This window comes from Manis pentadactyla, chromosome 8 (assembly GCF_030020395.1).
Source record: "Manis pentadactyla isolate mManPen7 chromosome 8, mManPen7.hap1, whole genome shotgun sequence".
Taxonomy (NCBI): domain Eukaryota; kingdom Metazoa; phylum Chordata; class Mammalia; order Pholidota; family Manidae; genus Manis; species Manis pentadactyla.
In genome coordinates, this window is record NC_080026.1 from 93943352 (window position 1) to 93960339 (window position 16988).

A 16988-nucleotide genomic window follows, 5' to 3' on the forward strand; every position below is an offset into this window, starting at 1 on the left:
GTGTTTCTCTGCTTCCATACTGGGCTTCGACTTCAGAGGCTACAGTTCTAACCGAGGTTCTGCAAGGCGCTGGCCTGGCCCAGAGCTGCTGAGCAGGCCCCGCTCCTGTAGCTGGACAAGGACGTGGTCTGCATCACAGGAAAGGGGGTGCTGATTATTGAGCGCCTACAGGGCTAGGCTGTGCCCATGTACAGCAACCATGCCATGGGGCTGTTGCCCCCATTTCACAGAGGAGGAAACTGAAATTAAGAGGGGCTAAGTCAGTAAGATGCTGAATGGGAATTCAGACCAGGGCTATGAGGCTCCAAAGCCTGCTGCCTTATGGGGTCTGTGGATCTGAGGAGCCCTGGGACACATGCTGGGGGGCAGGATAGGGTCTGAAGCATGCAGCCTTCTGGGGGCTGGATTAACCTGTTTAGTGTGAGTGACAGCAGTCACCAGCCTGCCCTCCGTGCCCCTGTGGTGTTTGGTGTGGAGTCACTGGTCTCCAGTAACCAAGACTGCAGACTTTATGGGCACTTGGAACATAAAGCTCACCAAGCCAAGGACAAGGTTTACAGAGTACATGGCACAGGAGCTTCACTGCATGGATCTTACCTGTCAGACATCTTGCATGTATCCTCTCCAGGGAGCCAAGGAACCACAGGTGGGGCCCATCTTCCCAGGCACTGAGCAGAGGATGAAGTCCTCCGATGACCACACCTCCTGTCCCTGACTTTATCAAGCAAATGCCTAGAGCTAGAAAGGGTCCTGAGGTCACCAAGTCCAACTTGGGTTCTCTAGACCAGTGGGCACCAGCCAACCAGCAGATTCTTCCGGACTGAGTTCCAGAGGCCCAGAGAGATTGAGCACCCTCGGTCCTGCTCCTACTTTGGAAACAGCCGCACATTCCCAGCCCGCTTCTCACACACTTCACTCTCAACAGAAGGATGTGAGGCCTTTGCCCAACAGTCTTACCCCACAGCCTCCATTCCTGCTGCTCTGGCCCCAGGCCGCTCCCTGGAGTTTACAGGGCAGTGTGCTAACGGCCCTGCACCACTTCTAGCCTGTCTATTTTCTTCAAAGGGCCTTACCCAGGTCTTACTCAGGGATCCCTGGGTGGATGGAGTGAGAGCTTCCTGGGACCCTGAGAACGTGTGCTGAAGTTTGTGTGCTTCCCCTGGGCAGAGGAGCCATAGCTTTCTCCAGATAGTCAAAGGGATCCTTGTTCTAAGGTTTCAGAGCCCCTGGTGCATTGGTGCCCTTGTGCAGAGCATAGTGCCGAGGAGTTGACTCTGGAGCCAGGTTACCTGATTTTGAATCCTGACTCTCTCTCTTATCAGTGGCTTTGGGCAAGTGTCTTAACTTCTCTGTGTCTCAGTTTCCTTATCTGTCAAATGGGTTGACCGAGTACCTACCCTCATGGAGTTGTTGTGACGATTAAGTCTACACGACTTAATCCACAGAACGCCCATCATCCATGCTAAACCATGACCTCTCCCCATTGCCCTGTGAGGTTGGCAGGTCAGGAGTTCCCCTCACCCCATTTCAGATGAGGAAGAATGGCAGACACTATAATTAGTTACAGATCCTCTGCCTGCAAACACAACAGGTCCCTCTGTCCAGTGAAATCACTGCAGAGAGGAAGTCTGCAAGCTGCTCGCAGAGGTGGAGGGCTCCCTTTAGAGAAGCTGGAAAATAAACCAGCTCTGCCAACAGTTTCAGCCTGGTCAAGTGCTATGAACCAGTCATGGGACACAGGATGCTGGAGGCGGCACATCTGAAAGGGCCCAACACGCTGGCCTGTGAGTATCTCCACACTGGCCTTCTTGAGGTTACCCTGTCTAATCTGATTTCCAGAGAAAGCTAAGGACTATGACTTATTGAGCACTATGAACCAAGCAGGTTAATGCATAATCTTACTTAATTTAGTCAGCCACACTATGAGGAAGTATTATTATCCCCATTTCACAAGTGCCCAAACGAAGAATCAGACACACGACTGCTACGTGCCAGAGCTGAGATTTAAGCCCAGGTCTGACTCCAGGACTCCAGCTCCTCTGGCAGCAGCCTTCATCAGAATCATGCAGGGGGCTCAACAAAATGCATATTGCTGTCCCCCACCAACCCCACCCCCACCCCAAGTTTCTGCTTCTGCCAGTCAGGGGTGCAGCAGGAGGATCTGCACTTTTTAACAAGTTCCCTGGAGGTGCTGCTGCTGATCCGGGAACCCCACTTGGAGAACCACTGTGCTAGACCACCGAAGACTGAAAAGGGCTTGTCAGGAGCTCACTCCCAGCCCAAGGAGAGGGAGCAAGGGCTCCATCTGCACCTGTTCCAGGCAAAGGCTCAGTTGTTAAAGAAGGGAAGTTGTTAAAGAAGCTAATGCACGTGGACATTCACTCATTTTTTCTTACAAACAATCACAGATTCGGGCAGAGCTTTTGCATTTTAAGTGTCAAGCTTATCTTCTCCAGCCCCCAAGGTTGGCACCCAGTGGCTTTACTCCTTGGCTGCACCTCTCCCACCTGCTCCCTTCACCATTAATATTCAGGAGGGAGGAGAGAGAGAGGAGGGAGTGAGAAAGAGTGAGGCCTGAGGAGCTCACAGGCCCCAGCCCGCTGCTTGGCCTTGACAAGCTGGAGGAGCTATGGTCTCATGCCTCCTGCAGCTGGGGAGCTGCAGTGGGGGTGCAGGACTGCCTCCCGCCAGGGGCAGGGCACACCTCCTACCTGTTCTCTGGGCTCATTAGCTGCTGAGGTGGAGGCAACTGTTTTCATTTTGCTGAGTCTTTGCTGAGACTCAGAGAGGGAAATGAGCCATTACCAAACAGCCACTGAACAGAAACTGAGTCGACTGCATTTTCTTATAATATTTTGTGAGGTAAGAATGCAGAAGTCTAGCCTTGCTTTATCAGAGTTGTCTCTCAGAAGACAGCTGTGTATGGCTTGCTTCTGCTCACAAAGCTCTGTGAGAAGGGAACAGAAGGGGACAAATGCCAAATGTGCCAGGCCCATTGGTGCTACCCCAGTTGGTATTTAATGGCTGGCACAAGGCCTCTTTGAGGATGTCAGGAAATTTCCCATTCCTTGCTCTTTGCTGCTCAAGTCTCTCAGGCTGTCTGCCCTGTTGGGTAAGGACCAGCTACCTCAGCTCTTGAAACAGGGGAGAGCCACGGTACAGGGCTGATAACCAGGGGACTTTGGGGAAGTTCACTAACCTCTCTGAGCCTCAGTGTCCTCACCTATAAAATGGGGGGTATTAATCTTACATGTCTCAAAATGCTGACCAAGTCAAGAGAACCTTGTAAACTGCTAAAGGCATGCAAGACACTAGCTTCTGTTATTATCATTCAACTGCCCATAGACCCATGTGTACACCATCCCACCAGGCAAGAAGTCTGTAGTTCTAAGGGGACATGAAAGCCTGGAGCTCATACCCTTTCCTCCTTCTGAACCATGCCCTGGGTACCTAGGTCTCCCAAATCCTGCCTAAATGAGCCTAAACTTGCAGCCAGGGCCTGGGCATACTCTTTCCTAGGTCCAGCCCCCTAAGGGCAGGCTGCTCAAGGCACTTCTGGCTCATGGTGTGACTATGTGCCAGTGGTGCTGAGTTGGAACAGAGCAGTTGGGGTGTACAGGCTTGTGCATAGGAGACCCAGCTAGATGTGGGACTGAGCCATCACATTCCAGAGCAAAACTAAGAAGTCAGAGAATTCCAGATTCAAACGCAACCTTCGCTGTTTTTATACAGCAATGTGTGTCAAGGTAGAAGGAAGAACATAGTTTACTTAAATTTGTTTCTTGATTTATGATTTACATACTGAGTAACATAGCACAAGGGTCTCCATTTGTAATCTTTCTCTGGGCCTACAAATGTTCTTCTTTATAATTAGAACTTCACTTCCTTTGAGCCAGTAGACCTCTTCTTTTCTCTTTATCTGTTCCTCTTCTCTTATTTCCTCTCCTCTGTCTTCCTAAATTTTCAAAATTGTGCCTTATTTGGAAATGTAGCCAGAATTAGGAGAAATCTGTTGAGATTTCCAAGGCTCTCTTCTTAAACCAGTTCTCACCCCCTTAGAGACACATAGGACAGACCACAGGCAGGGACCGTGGATCCTCCCCAGTTGAAAGCTGGCCTCTGTTTTGCCTCCTAAGCAGTTTCCAGACAGTGGGTGTCTGTGCTACTTCAGGGCGAGAAGATAGATTTCCATGCAGCAGCTACTATGGTAACCCCTAAGCCATGGTGACTGGACAATGCAAAGAAAAGCCACAGGCCCTCTCCTGGGGGGTGGGAGAGGCCCCAGAAGCCTAGATTTTGGTGTTGGGAGCAACCGTTGGAAGAGTGGTACTGCCTGGTCCTCCCCCATCTCCATCCTGGGATGGTGCAGGTCCTCAGTTGGTAAAGGGGAAAGTTGGTTAAGGTAGTGGCCACTTCCTACCACGAGCTGAGGCCCCTTCAGCTTCTCCTCTTTCTTAGTTGCTGCTGATGGTGTCATCATCCATGTTTTGCTCCATATAAAACCATTCCCCAATATCCCCTTCCTATGTGACACCCTTGGCAGTCCAGACTCTGATCCAGAAATGGGGTTGCTTGCCTCTGTGAGTTAAGTCTTCCCTTCCCCAGAAGGGAAGACGGAAAGTAGCCACCCTCTCCCCCTTGGCTCCTGCAGTCCTGGGAAGGATCAGCAGCAGCGGTTGAGGCATTTTTGGTCCACAGCAGATGCTGTGGCACAGCTCTTCATCTCACCCGTGCCCAAGGCAGCTCTTTGTGGAGAAGGAACGGTGTGAGTGGGCTCATTAAGGGGTACCACCTGCTCCCTACCTGCCCCACAGACCCTATGAGAATCAGAGCAAATACTGGATATTGGAAAACCCCACGGACTGTCTCGGCCATGGTTTCTCCAAGTTTCAAAAGTCCTGGGTGACTTGATGCGCTCTGTCCATGGCACGGAGCACAGAATCTCAGCATGCTTTTGGTTCTTCTCTTTTTGCCTCTGTCAATCCTGATCACCCATGGGAGAAATGCTCAGTTCGGTGCTTAAATGTCTTCAACACCTTGCTAAAACTTGCTATTCTCCCTTTTTAACAAAATGAGATCAAGGTCTTGCCTGCTATAAGTGGGAAGAATGTTTTGCTTTTATTTGTATTTCTTTTTTGTGGTTTCTTCTGTTTATGACATGTGAAACTGGTTTTCCATTACTCTTTAAAGTAAATGTAAATAAAGCAACTGAATTTTACTCTTTAAAGTAAATGTAAATAAAGCAACTGAATTAAAGAATATTTATTTAAAAATATATAGGTATTACTTGGAGGTGGTAAATATCATTCAAGTTCATCATTTCAGAGGTGGAGAAACTGAGACCCTGGCAGGAGTTCCCAGGTCCCAGAACGGTACACGTCTCCAACATTTAGGACGAACACAGATGTCTGTCTGCCTAGAAAACCATAGACAGCGTTTAGCTTGCAAGACACGGGCTAGGTAAGGTCCCCTTTTAACTTCAGGCCTTATTAACACTCCCTTCATGACTGGTGTTTTCGCTATTTTCATTTTAGCCAGTAAAAATGAGAACTTCAGAAGTTACTGATAGTCCCCTTTAAACCAAGGGCACAAACATGGCCGTTTTCAGAAGCAGAGGCTTCAGCCCTGGAGCTATACTGATAGAAAGGAGAGGAAGGGGTAAAAATAGAATTGGAGAGAAGTGTAAGTAGGAAGTAGAAGACTCACAGTTTCAACATTTTCAGGACTTGAAACTCTGGAGGGGCAGTTTCGTCTCCCAGATTGCCTGTGCTGAATGGACAGAGCAATGCGTCATTGACAAAGCTCTAACCAAAGTCACTCCTTAATGTAAGGTGACTATTATTACTTGCTACCAAGTAATTCTGATGACTTGCCCACTAATCTTGCCTGGCACTTAGTAGATAACTGGCACTTAGCTAAGATTTGACATCCTCTCCTCAGTCTTTACAGGAAGCCTTTAAGTTAAAATCTCAGGCTCTAGAGTTGTACTACCAGGGGTTGGAACTCTGGCCCTGTGGAGCTGTGTGACTTAAGGCAAAATCTTGCCCTGAGCCTCAGTTTCTCATCTCTCTAAAATGGGCATATAGTACTTGTCTCTTAGGATCAGAAAGCTTCCATAATAGAATGCTTCTCAAGGGTAAAAAGTAAGCAGTCAATAATAATATCACTTAGTATCAGTCACTGTGGGAAGGCAAAGAAGCTTCTTTAGATCATTCAGCCCAAGGTCACAGAGCTGAACCAGATGGGCTAGACTGGTGGGATAGGTCCAGGAGTGTTCTGACACAGGGGCCTTGGGGCCCAGAACTGGGGTGGCACAGCAGGGCCTGCTGGAGAGGGGCCCAGGCCACCTGGTAGACTCAGCCTGGTCTTCTGGTGTCTCAGACTGGTGTGAGACTCACACTGCTGTGACATGACATGTGGGATGCAGCAAATCCTCAACCACTCGAAGCTGTCCTGCTGGGTGATGTGCCACCAAGCCAAAACCTCTGCGCTCAACTTGGCCAGGAATGGCTCCCAGCACCACGGCCCGGGTTGCCCTTGGCCTCTCTGGAACTGCATCAGCCACCTGCCATGAAACAGATGGCCCAGCAAACCTTCTGGGAGCCACAGGGCATGCCAGGAGTGAGCTGGGCCACATTGCTCAAGCCCTGTGCAGGGGTGGGCTGTGATTGCCTGGCAACGGGGTGGTGCCCAGGGAAGGGGGCGGTGCCAGTAGGGCAGGGAGAGCTGGTGTGGAAGCAAGATTGGAAGGCGAACTGCCAGTCCAGAAGGAGGCCTGCTTTTTCCTGCCTCCAGTTCTGTCACGTTTTCCGACTTGGAAGAGAGAGAAGATCATGAAGGCAAATAAGAAACAAGAATAAACCATGGGAACTAATAATAAAAAAGATATTCACATTTATTGAGCACTTATTCTGGGCCTGGCTCTTTACAGGGATTATTTCATTTGATCCTCATTTGGTCTTGTAGAGACAGTATGACTACTGTCTTCATTTTGTAAATGATTAGGAGATTTAGACAGGCACCTGCCAAAGTAACTCAGCCAGAGAGTAGCAGAGCTAGAATTTGAATCTAGGTGGTCTTGAACTAAGGTGGTCTATGTTCCTAATGAGTCAAGCAGAGGGCACTCATTTCAATTCAGCAAACAAGTCTGAGTTCCTGCTAGATCTACCAGCAGAGGCTGATCCAGATGTGGGGCCGGAAGCCTTGACAACTTGGGGAAGCCTCTGTGGGAAAAAGAATAACAAATTGCAAATATAAAATAAGGCATAAAAAGAATACTTGTGTAGACTATGAAAAGAAATCACAACAAACACTTGCTAATCTTACCAAAACTCATGGCCTTGTGGACATATTGCTAGGGCCCTACACAAAGTCATCTTTGACCCTTAGGTCCCATTGAAGCCCTTCAATCAGACATCAAACCACCTTGTAGTCTTCTCTGCTGCTCCCCTCCTCTCCCTGCATCCCAGCTTCTGTTGAGAGGGCTCTGGCAATGGATTTATCAGGGCCTTCTGGCCGTGGCAGCAGTCTTGGGCTGCCAAGTGAGTAAGCTGAAGTGTCAAGAGTTAATGCCCTTGAAAGCAACCCTCAAACACTGATGAATACAAAATTGGTGGCCATCAACCTTCAAGCAGGATCCTGCTGCCGTATCTTCTACATTAGTGGGTCTTAGGCTGGTCCCCAGACCAGCGGCAATCTGCATCATTTGGGAACTTGTTAGAATGCACATCTTAGGTCCCACCCTACAGATCCCACCCGACTGAAATGTAGTGGGTGGGGCCCAGCAATCAGTGTTTTAACAAGCCTTCCTAGTGAGTCTGATGCACATACTCTGCCACACTACTCGGCTACCACACTTCCCCAGAGTTCCCTGGGGGCTGGAGCTCCAGATGTCTGCAGTGGTAACCTTCTCAATAACACACCTTTTGGGAGGCTCCTTCCTTTGCTTGTCTCACTTCCTCACTCTTCAGCTGGGATGCCCTGGAATCATCTCCAAGAAACCACCCACCATGTCTTGAATTCTCATCTCAGGTCTGCTTCTAGGAATCACCATCTTAGCCTAGAACAGGAGCGGGCGCCATTGCCCAGCAGGGAGGAGGCTGGCAGCTGGTACCCACTGGAGGCTGAGTGCTCTGCTAAGTGCTTTGCTTTCACTGTCTCAGTCCATGAGGAAATTGGGGTTTGGAGGATTTAAGTGGCTTGCCCAAGGATCTGAATCCAGCTCTGCTTGCACCCCCAGGGTCAGTGAGGACAGAGGGTCACCCACATTATGTTCTCTTGTCATTGCTACTCATCTCGCAGCAGTCAGGAACTGATTTTGTGTGTACTTTGTGTACAGTCTGTGTACTTTGGAAAAACCCAGAGTGTCCACGGTGGGACAGTGTCATTCCAAGATGGCAGGTGCATGGGCCTCAAACAGGGCTCAGCCCAAGAGGCTCCCTCACACCCAGTGCCTGAGGCTCCCTCACTCCAGCACCCTCGAGGCTGTCCCTACACCACTCCTGGGGCCTTTCCTGTCACAGAGGCCTGGAAATTGAGCCAGATCTGCAGCCAAGGGATGCTGCTTGGTGATGGTGGTGGGGGAGTGGGGGCAGGCGGTTGGTTATTATCCTGAACTCTGCTTCCTCTGATGTTTGGAGGCCAAGGTTGCTTGGTGCTGTACATTTCCAGGAAACTACAGTTCTCACTCCTTTGTCACCTATCCTAGCTTCTAGGCTTGTGCCCTCAAGAGCAATGGCCTCGCCTTCTCTGGGCCCCTGGTACCTGTGCTTGCAGTTTGAGCTGTCTTCTTTGCCAACAGTTTCTCCCCGTGATGCACCCCCTCCCTGTGATTCTGGAATGATGGCTGTGTTAACATGGGGGAGGGGATGGTGGGGGGATGCACACTGACAAGAGCATAGGCCTTAATCTTTGGCGCTGCTGTTGACTTTGGGCCAGTCTTTTTATAACCCCTCAGAGCCCTGTTTTTTTCATCTGTGAAGTGGATCATCCTACTCTGCTCCCCTGAGGTTATTCTAATGTTGTGGTGCTCATGGCAGACAAGCAACACACACACATGTGACACAGGCATGAGTATTGATGGGTGCAGGTTTGCGATGGGGGCTGCCCTGTCTTCCGTCACAATGATGAGAGACCTTGGGGGCTGGTCTTGGGTTCCCCAAGTCCTGGTCATCTAGAGGACTGCTGGTGCTGCCCAGAAGATAGAGTCCTGCTGCACCCAGGACACTGCCAGCCACCCCTTGGGGTGGGAAGAGACAGAAAGAATTACTTTGGTGATCAGGGGGCTTAAGGATGCCCCAAAGCCTCATCAGCCAAAAACAGAACCCCTGACTCCTCACTGAAATCTGGGTAGTTTTGAACCTAGATGCTCTATGTCTTAATAAGTCAAGCAGTAGACATTCATTTCAATACAGTAATTTCTCACATCATTTGCTTTTCCTTCATGGCACTCATCATGGGTTATAATTATCTGCCTGCATTCTTTAAACTTTTAAAAATGGAAAATTATAAACATTTAGAAAAGAAAACAAAATAGTCCATGACCCTCATGTACCTGTCACCCAGCTTCAACAATTACCAACTCAGAGCCAGTCTTTTTTCACCTCTACCCCCACTCACCCCCAACCCTGTATTAATTTAAGGCATTATATGATTTCACCTATAAATATTTTGGCTTCTATCTCTAAATGATTAGGGATCTTTAATAAAATATAAGCACAAGTTACATTATTACACTAAAAGATAACCAGTAGTCCCTTGATATGTGCTTATTGTTAAGTGTCTCTCTCCCTTCACCAGACTGGGGACTTCCTAAGAGCTTTCTCTCTCATTCTTGGCTGTACCCACAGTGCCTGAGACGTGGCAGATAGTTGGTAAGTGTTAGATGGATGGATGAATGAATGAGAAAGCCCAAGGCTGCTGGGGATCCACCCCACTTTCTCTGGATGCTGCCTCCATCCCTTCATCACTGGGGCATGACCGCTGCCGTATTGACCGCCAGTAGCCCTCTCTGATGTGACCAGAGTCGTAAACCTATCAGTGTCTTTCCCTCCCAACCTGCATTCAGCTTAGACAGCGAGCCACTAATCCTCTCCTGACGGCTGCAGCCTGCTCTCCATGTGCGGCTAATTCCACGTTCCAACTTAATCATCATACTTGGCCCTTTCAATAAGGGCTTTTCATCTTCAGAGCCCTGCTCAGGCATTAGCTGATGACTGTAATCTGTCTGATTCCCAAGGTGTCAACCAAGACGGCAGGGGAAGGACCAGGGCTTCCCATGTCCTCTCTGAGCCTCAGTTTCCTCATCTGCAGAATTAGGTTAATATACCTAACTGGAATGGTTGGTGTAGGGATATGGAAAATTAAGTACATAAAATGCTTGTTCCATGACACATAAGAAGCACTCAGGAATGATTACCTTTTCCTTGTATAATTCCAGAGTCAACTCCCACTGGAGAGCCAAAGAGATCTCAATTTGAAGGCAGCTTCCTCCACTTAATGTGAAAATTTCTAAGCCTTAGTTTCCTCATCTCTAAAGTGCAGGTGACAGTGCCAACATTGCAGAGGTTGTTGAAAGGATTAAACCACGTGAGACACGTATGTGATGTCCTGGCCAGAGTGCTGGGCACCTAGTAAGGGCTACCTAGGCACCCGTGGTTATTGCTATTCTCAGAAGGAGATGGAGACGGGAAGGAGAAGAGGTTCTGGTGCCTGCTGGAAGGTGCCAGTTACACCTTTTCTCCTTTGTTTCCTGAAAGTGTACAAGTTGACAGAAGAAGCCTAGTGTACTAACCACCCCTTTGCTTAGCTGTGTGCTCAATAAATGAATCGGTGAATAACTGGTGAGTTGAGGATGGGAAAAAATGTTCTGAGCAGGACTGGACAGCTTATAGAGGACTTCCCAATCTTTATCTCTCAACCAGAAAAAGCAGACAGGCCAGCAATTGTGCCCACATAGATTACAGATGAGAAAGCTGAGGCTCAGGGATATAAACACAAGGCCTGTAAATGCTTACAGCTGAAGCCACTCCCACCGCAATTCACCGTGTCTGGAGGAGCATGCTTGGCATTGCCCTCCAGAAAAGTTGGGCCTCTTGTCTCAGCTAGAGTTCCAAGTCTTATTGAGACCTTCTGTAGCTGCAAGGATTCTGGCTGCTACTCCTTCCTCCCACTGTGCCTGATATGGCGCTGTACCAGTGTCCTTGTCAGTTACTGAGAAGTTCAACATCAGGGCTGCCATTAACGCCTCTGAGGTTGTACACTGTGCAACTCCAGGAGACATACACCTTTACCAATACAGCAATGAATCACCAAGAGGCAAGTCCCAGTGTGAAGTTGGAGGTACCTCCCCAGGAGGAGGGGAGGGGCCTCCCATGCACTGGCTAGACTTGAGTCTGAAGCACTGCTCCAGGAGCCAGGCTCTGGGGTACTCCCTGGTCTGGTGCAGGTGGGCAGGCTCCACTCTCAGAGTGTGAAGGCTGATGCCCCTTCTTAGGGAGAAAGGTAGGAAAACTCTGGGAACTGAACCCTAGTTTTACAACTTGATGATGTTGAGGAAAGGGAGCAAGACTCTGAGCCATATATACTATATACATGTATGTATATATGTATAGTAGTATAGTATATACCTTATATACTATATTACATAAGTAATAATTTAATCTTGATAGTAAAGCTCTTTGGAGAGGCATCATCAGCCCCTTTACATATGAGTTAACTTGGGCACATGAAGTTAATTAACTTGCCCAAGGGGTCATACAACAAGGAAGTGGCATAGTTGGGATTCAAACTCGGGCCTGCCTGACTCCAGGCCCCGCTGGGTTAGCTCTAGTTGTAGCCTGCATTTTATGAGGAGATAACTGAGGGAGATAATAGAGGGGCAGTGCCTTGCCCAGAGTCACACAGCCAGCTAGTGGCTGAACATATATTGAACCCAATAATCTAGACTCAGTCCCAGAATGAGCCCATAAAGGTACCTGGTCCTTCAGTTAGTATTTGTGATAGAAACAAATCTAAGGAGAGAGACCTAGGATGGCTGGGGATGGGAGTGCTGGGGGAGGTGCAGCGGAAGGGGAAGGACAGGCACCAATCCGCCACATTTTTGGCCCAGGGCAGGCTCTGTAAGAGGAGCCCAGTTCCCATCACAGCAGGGCTTGGGGGTGGCGTGCAGGAAGGGTGAGAGCTGCCACACAGCGCTGGGCCTCAAGGTGGCGCCCCTCACTGCAGATCCGGACTCCCCGGGGAAGCCAAGTTAGCAGGAACTGGTCTGTCCCTTGGCTCTGGTCTGTCCCTAGGGTTTTCAGGATGCTGAGGGACAACAGCTCCCCTTCCTCCAGGCTGCCTCTGACTCAGCTTTGGCAAGGGAAGGGTTGGTGGGGTCCACACTGGGAGCTCAGGCCCCAGCCTCACCCTTCCATGCAAGCCCTCTGTAGGGCCCTGGCTGAGAACCTCCAGAGGGACACGGGGTCATCCAGATGTTTCCCATCTGCTTCACCTTGGGCAGTTTGCTCAGCCTCTTAGAGCCTCACTTTCCTCATCTGTAGAGTGGAAGTGAGTTTTATTTCCAGGATATTGAGAGGATCAGATGGAACATTTTATGGCCCTGGCAGGTGCTCAACAGATGGGAACTGTTAGGATTGTTCCTGTGGATGGTGGCTGCCTGATGCCTGATGTTACTTCGGCTTGGCTGCTATTTCTTCTCGTCTTTTTTACCATGCAATGCCATTCCATGGCACCATGCTTTGTCTATCATCACCAACCTCTCTCACGCATCCCCTGAGGACCTGGTACCTCCCGGAAACAGTATAGAACAGCATTTAGGCAGAAGCCTCTAAGTCTCACATCTGGGCTCAGATCCTTGCCTCCACCACTCCTTGGGCAGCTTTGGTGGAGTCTCTTAGCTTCTGTACTACAGCGTCTTAGTGCTCACCACTGCCTGATGCCAGCCTCCCTCGTGGTTATCCTGGAGCCCTGTGACTAACTAGTTCTGGCCAGGAAACGGGAGCAGACTGATGTGGGTGCCACTCCAGACCGAGGCAGTTAAGAGTTGCGGCCTTCCTCCATCCCTGTCTTGTCTTGCCACAGTGACTGTGTGTGGCCTCAGAGACATGTGTTTCAGGCAGTACAGCTCTGAGATGGAAGTACTGTGTGTCTCCAAGCCAACCCTGGAGGAAAGCCGTCCCACCGGGGTCAGGCTGTGTATGAGCGAGAAGAAAACTTTTATTGCCTTGTTTTTATTGTCCTATAGCCTAGTTTAACTTCACCAATACAGCTTTCATGCACCTCAATTTTCTCATCAGGGAAATGGGAACAGTAGTACCACTGCTGCAGAGCTGTTGTGAGAATTAAACGAGACCGTGACTGCAGCCCTCTGAGATGTAAAATCTCAGTTTTTACTCCTTCTGTGGGAAAATAAGGAGAAGCATGAAATGACCTTATACTCTTAGAGCAGGAGGGATCCTGGGAGGACCTTGACCTCACTCTTTATGGTTAGAGGTGGAGACAGAGGCTTAGGGGGAGAAATGCCTTATTCCAGGTCACTCAGGCAGAGTGGCAGTCAGGGCTGAGACCCGGGTCATCTGACCTTTCTCTAGAGCTCTTTCAGCTACACCTCAGTTCCACCGCTTTGAGAACTTATGATTTGACTGGCAATAAGAGAGACAGACATAAGACGTAATACAAAAAGATCACTGAAGATGCCGTGCTGTGTACAGGTGTGGGAATCGTCCAGATAGTGAGGACGCTGCAGGTCGGGGGAGGACCCGGGCATCTGGGAAGTGGTGGAGCTTGAAGAATGGGTTTCAGTAGAGAGCAGGAGCAGTGAGCAAGGGCAGGAGAGAGGAGAGTATAAGCCTAGGCCAGGGCAGAGGGAGATCCAAAGAGCAGAGTGGGCCAGGGAACAGAGGAGTCAAGGCGTGGTCTGTTTAACCAGCCCCTTACGGAGGCACATGTAGTGTTCTACCACCTCCCCAGTTACAGAGAGCACTGTAACGAACATCCCTGCACTGACCTCTGTGTATCTGAATTTCACCAGTGAGACAGAGGCTGTGTAGGGAAGAGAGGTTGGGGTCAGGCCTGAAAGGGATGGTGGGCCTGATTTCTAGGGTGAGAGGGCTACAGGCTTGAATGCTACCCTGATGCTTCCACTTAATTCTTCAGGTCAGGATCTCCAATTCTAGGTACTCACTTAACTCATCACCAGCTGGTGTATCCAGGTGCTAACTACACTGCGATTGACTTAGTTTAAATTTTAATCCCTCACTGTTAAGCTCTTCTACTTATTTTTTAAAACTGATCACCACTATAAATGAAATAACAGTTCTCATTGCAATAAATGAAAGGTAGGTATCAAAATAAATACAACAATCAATACTATACTATTAAAGACAGCCAGCCAAACTTGCTGCTAGAGGCTGAGAGAGGGCCTGGAAAAATCCCTTTAGGTTCAAGGAAGAGGGGCTGTCGAGCATTAAAGACATAATAATCTCACAGGCTGGGACGTTCTTCTTTGCACTCTTACAAAGACTACAATGGAATTGAAAATAGAATAGCTTTCCCGCTATGTGATTCAGAGAGGTGACCTGAAGAAGGCTTGCCTCTAGCACTGAGTGACTTGCAGACTCTACCAAATGGGAGCCCCCATTCTCTGAAGACTGACACCAAGATGGGAACAAGCTCTTCTCTGGGTTGGTTTAACTGCAGAAGGTCCAGAAGTGGGAGACTGGACCGGCTGAGAACAGGCTGCCTCTGTCTTTCCTGGGCACTAGGTGTTCTGGTGTATGACTAAGAGGCCCAGGGTGGGGGCTCAGACCCTGGAGACAGCAGGTCTTGCTTACTGCCTACCCCCCACCCCGCCACCCCACACCAAGTCCAGGCTGCAGACAGACCGCAGGACTGGCCTTCTCTCTGCACCGTCGTCTGCACTCAGGGCTGGTTCTGTGGGCACGTGACCTGTGCAGTCACACGGGGCCCCACGTGCGGAAGAGCCCAACGCTCAGTTTCATGCTCTGTTGCCACCACCATTCTTTGGAATGAATGCTGGCAGATTAAAAAGAGGAGGCAGAGCCTCTGTGTACTAATGTGGAAAGAGCTCCAGGACATATTTGAAGAGAAAAAGTGAAGTTATAGAACAATACGTGAATTATGACTCTACTTAGAAACAACAAATACTTCTTTAAACACACATACACACATAACTTTATTATTCCATTTTCCTCTCTACTGGTGGGTTGTTATATAGCCATTTGCCATTCTTCTAGGGTTAGCCTAGAGATAGACCAGGCATCCTTGATTTATTAGCCTTTACCATACATTCACATTTTTACCCACTTCCTGGACAATACAAGGAACTTAGAACAGTCTAACTCCATTTACCCCCTTCCTGACTCATGTGTTATTGTGTTGTGTATTTTAATTCTCTATATATATCTTAAACATTAGTTTTATTGTTTTATACAACCAAGATTCATTTGTATTTACCCGTATTTTCCCATCTATGGCTCCTCTTTCCTTCCTGAATATCCAAGTTTCCATCTGGGACCACTTTCCGTCTGCCTGAAGCATACCCTTTATATTTCGTTTTATATTTGAGCCATTCATATGGTTCAAAATTCAAAAGTGCAGAAGTGTGCCATGATAGATGTCTCTCTCTCCCACCCCTGCCCCCAGCCAAAAACTATATATTTCCATATGCACATAGAACATTACTTGGAAGGATACACACCACATTGAGAACAGTGGTTTGTCTATGTGATCTGAAATGTTTGTGATGATAATGTACTCCTGTTTCCTGTGTGCAAAGAAGAGGAAAGTCAGGGCCCAGAACAGGCAGCCATGAGGCCCAGTCTTTTCTGACAGCCTCTCACAGTGCCCTGAAGTGCAGACAGGCTCTTGGTTATATTCTGCATTCTTGTTTGATCCTGGCTACAGCCCTGCAGGCCAGGAGGGCCGGGGTTCTCCATTCCCAGGAGAGTTATCTACCTTGGCTCTGGGGTATGATTTTATATTTATCACCTCATTCAGTCCTTGCAACTCTACGAATATTGGCACCATTTTACAGATGAGCAAATTGAGGCAAAGCAATGTTAGATAACACACCCAAGAGGCAGAACCAGGATTCAAACCAAACCCAAAGAGTCCAATTCCAGAGCCTAAGATATTTGAACCCCATATTACAGATGAGGAACTGAGGCCCCAAAACGTTGAACCATATGCTCAAACTCACATACTTAGCAGTAGCAGAGCAAGAAGTCACACAAGTGCATGACTTTTGGGGTCAAATCCACCCTCCCCCAGCCCACCTGCCTGACCCCAGACCAGTGGTTTCCTCTATACATTAGAATCACATAGGGAGTGTTCAAAAATCCTGTGCCAGATGTCAGCCCAGACCAATCAAATCTGAATCTCTGATCCTGTTTTTACATTCCCACCCCACATCCCAGGAGCTTCTAAAGTATAACAAGGGTTGAGAACAACTGCCCTAGCCCACGGGTGGGCAGGCCTTGGAGTGTGACCACCTGGGTTTAGTTTAATTCAGGTTTTGCCTCAGTGGCCTTGGGCAAGCTGCTTTCATATTTCTGTGCTGCCTCAGTTTTCTCATCTGTCAGATTAGATCATTATAGTGTCTCCTTCATTTGAGAATTGAATGAGAAGAGCCATGCAAAGCACTTGTACAGTGTCTGGCACAAAATCAGCTTTAAATAAATGCTAGCATTATTATTATTATTATTATTATTATTATTATTATTATTATTATTATTATTATTATTATTTGCTGTGTGGCTTTGTAGAGAACCCACCCTCTCTGGGCCTCAGGTTCTGGATCTGTGGAGGCATCATGATGTGTGGACCACATGGTCTTGAAAGGTGTCTTCCAGCTCTGATCGGCTCATGTCAGTGATTAGCTGGCTGGGTCTCAGGCCTTCTCCTACCTGCTCCCACCCTTTTAGAAGCTCAGCCCAGCCCATGTTGTATGAGGCTGCAGTAGGCAC

At 48.7% G+C, this 16988-nt stretch overlaps 1 protein-coding gene across 1 annotated transcript in view; it reads left to right on the forward strand.

The window, feature by feature from the left end:
* The first annotated feature begins 5322 nt into the window (after positions 1–5322).
* Positions 5323–16988, forward strand: part of LOC130678898 (cadherin-23-like) — a 337153-nt gene continuing 325487 nt past the window's right edge. Inside the window, exon 1 of the mRNA XM_057505954.1 lies at positions 5323–5460. The gene's annotated coding sequence lies outside the window, so the exon portion shown is untranslated. The remainder of the gene's footprint in view (positions 5461–16988) is intronic.